General features: G+C 36.7%; 1 protein-coding gene across 3 annotated transcripts in view; it reads right to left on the bottom strand.

The window, feature by feature from the left end:
- Positions 1 to 1424, bottom strand: part of ass1 (argininosuccinate synthase 1) — a 27276-nt gene extending 25852 nt beyond the window's left edge. Inside the window, exon 1 of one of the 3 annotated variants that reach the window (XM_032539745.1) lies at positions 1256 to 1424. The gene's annotated coding sequence lies outside the window, so the exon portion shown is untranslated. The remainder of the gene's footprint in view (positions 1 to 1255) is intronic. The other 2 variants (XM_032539746.1, XM_032539744.1) reach the window with 2 other exon arrangements.
- Positions 1425 to 3447: the final 2023 nt, after the last annotated feature.

The following is a 3447-nucleotide window of genomic DNA, read 5'->3' as shown; positions in this document are numbered from 1 at the left end:
TGTAATGCAGCCTTTAAAACCAGGAAAAGACAACAATAAGCTAAGCCAATAACAATATTACAATTTCAAAAATCTAAGATGATTTCTAGTCTCATATCACGATATCAACATAATATCGATATATTGCCCAACCCTATCCTGTGTTCCTATTTTAAGTGCTACTGGTAGTCAGTATAAACTTTTTACAACCTAAGAAAACTCAGCTACATCACTTAAAACTTGTTCCTCTTGATAGAATAAGTTCTTGTACTTCAGCTTGAAATCAAAATTTCAGGAGGACATGATTTCCTCACTTCCTAAATCAAACTTGGAGGAGGTATGGCATATAAATATAAAAAAAAATGTTTACCCAATGTGTGTTTAATGACAGAGGGAGAGGAAGAAATTATTTTTATTTGTGGTATTGTTAATGTCACTCCCTGAGCGTTCAAGTGATAAAAAAGAGGTTTCAGAGAAGAAATATTTATTGTTAAGAGGTTAACAGATTGTTATCAGGTTGTCTGGTAATGGCCTTTAAATTATCCCTTTATTTATTTATTTATATATATATATATATATATATATATATATATATATATATATATATATATATATATATATATTTATGTGTCTATGCATTTTAGTCTGTTTTAGGCCTACTTGGTGTAAATTGGAGTTTTACCTATGGAGTTTCCTTACTGTAAATTGTTGAGATTCTGTTTCCTCAGCTCCTGTTGTTATTTTTTAGTGAATGCTTTTATTATTATGTATTTTATTCATTAAAAGGCCACTTCTCTGTGTGGACTATGTGATGCACTTTGTGTTACATATATAACGTATGGAAAGTGGCAAACAAATCAAGTGTGATTGGTTCTGTGTGCAACACACGGAAACAATTTTGCTGAGATTTTAAGCCCAGATTGTGTTCATGATGTATTATAACCATAGACTGTATTAAATAGATAGCTAGCCATAGTGGCGCCGCCGACGTTCATTAATTAGCTAAACAAACATACATTGTCCCACTTTTTTGGGGGGGGGGTAACTAGCTAACTAGCTAGCTAACGCTACATCTCAAACTGCGTAGTTAACGTTTTGTATTTTGCCACAAATAACGCTACCCCCAGTCAATGGTTACCACCACCTGTTACCATGCTAGTTGAAACCCTCGTGACAACATGTTCCTTTCTGCCCAGTAAAAATCAAGCCGTGTCGCTGCTGTGGCTGACAGATCAAACCTTCAATTGAAATATAAGAAGAAGTTGGTTGTACTTACGAAATAGTGGCTTTTGTGAGATAAATAGCGAACTGTTAATTAAACGTTATCCGGGCACGCTGCTGATCGGTCGGTCAGTCAGGGAGAGTGAAGAGCAGCGGCTGCTGCTGCTGCGGTCGTCTGACTGGTCCAACTCACATTGCATCATCCGTTACTCACATTGTCCTTAATGTATGGAAGTTGTGGGAGGCCGCCTGTTTAAAGCCTGATCGATACTATGACTTAAAGTCAGTATATCCTGCTCAAATTTGACCATTTCTGTTTTAATCAATCTCTATTACTTTATGGAAATGCAATACTTTTACTTTACTGGTAAAAGTACCAATACATTCAGTTGAAAATACTCCATTAAATGTTCTTCAATTGAAAACCTAATTAAGTAAAGTATCAAATGTATAAGTTCATTTAAATTGGGATATGTGTCTTCAAAGACCAATAAACATAAAGAACTCCATAAACCCATAACATTCAACAAGAAAATATGAGAAGTCCTTAAAGCCCTTACATCTTTAGACATGCAAAGAAAAAGGCTTTACATTAGAAAAACTGAGTTACTAGGTTGTCAATAGTAACAACTTTTTCCTTCTTTTTGACAGTAATGCATATGCTAGCATGTTTGTGTCCACTATTGTTATATACACACATAATCATAGGCTTGAAGGGAATAGTGTGTACTATTTCCTATAATTCATTCATATTTGCTCACTGGCTCCATACTCTAGCTCCTGCAGAACCAAAAACATTCTAAAAGACTTTGCATCCTGGACACCACCTGTTTGACCTGTCGGCAAGCGCTTCAGGACCATAAACACATAGACCACCTGACATGGGAACTGTTTCTTTCCCTGGGCCACAAGACCACATGTATATCTGGGGGTGGCAGTCCATGGGGAGTTGGTTTGGGAACCGGAGGGTTCAAGTCCCCATACGGACCAAAGTACGGGGTGAGAGATGCCACTTCACCTCCTGGGCACTGCCAGGTGCTCTTGAGCAAGGCACCGCACCTCCCCCCCACCGCTCCGGTTCAGCTGGCAGCCCAGTTTCTCTGACACCTCTCCATTTGTGCATGAATAGGTCCTGGCCATGTGTGTGTATTTCAGGCCTGTGTGTAGTGATTACTAAAAAAACAGTATAAATTGTATAAATTATGTCCAACAATGTTTGATTGACCCCACATTTGCAATATGTTTACTGTCCTTCAAAAACAAACAGGGTTCAAAATTAACTTTTTGTCCAATGTTTACCAGCCAATGAATAGGTTACTAGCCACTTGAATATTTTACCAGCATTGGGCTTGTGGATGGTGCTCTAAACCTCCTGGATCGTGTAATAATTACATTCATACTAGCGCAATAAATAGACTTATACTAATGAACAATTACATTGTATTTATTTATTAAAAGGTAATATCACCTATTATGCCAGGTGAGTTTGGGACACTTCCATGCTTAGGTCTACATAATTGCATTAACCCTAACCTTTTATAGAGTACCTGGTCAGTTCATGCAGTTCATAGTAAGAGCTGTATATTTAAGTTCATGGTCTCTTTTATAAAGTTATATGTTCAAGTAGCTCAGTTTATCAGAATGTCTTTCAGCAGGTAACAGTGTAAACAACACACAGAAAAACAAAAGTGTTTTCCCATCAAGGCAGCAATCACACAAGCAGACCTGCTACATGACACCAACATCCATCTTCATAGGTTATTTTATCAATGTGACTTGAAATGATGAAATGCTGCTGATGAATTGCAGTAAACCTTGCAGTTCCATTAACATAAAGGTGTGTTTCATGTAGGTTCCATTCAGTATGGCAAAACAATGTCTTTGAACCTTTCATACCATTTTCTGTGATACCCAACAGCTCCTCACAATGACTTTATTATACTGCCTAGTCCATTGCACGCTTATTACTAAAACAATTTGGTAATTTCAGTATCCGATTCACTAATGTCCTTCAGTCTCTCCGAGAACATCATGAGCGCTAAAAACCTTGACCGAGAGAAGTGACTTTATATTTTTATTTCTTCACCATAAACTTTCAAAATCAAAATACCAAATGATCAAAATACAATATAAAGTTCTGAAATTCAATACACTGAATTCATTTTTTTTTTTTATTTTTCTTATACAGGGCAAAAACACTGTGGCTCTGATGCACTGATGGCTAGTGACTTTGTCAAGTCATCTTTA

The sequence above is a fragment of the Etheostoma spectabile genome, chromosome 16 (genome assembly GCF_008692095.1).
Source record: "Etheostoma spectabile isolate EspeVRDwgs_2016 chromosome 16, UIUC_Espe_1.0, whole genome shotgun sequence".
In the NCBI taxonomy this organism is placed as follows: Eukaryota; Metazoa; Chordata; class Actinopteri; order Perciformes; family Percidae; genus Etheostoma; species Etheostoma spectabile.
Note: the sequence above shows the minus strand (reverse complement) of the source record. Positions and strands in the feature narration are given on the sequence as shown.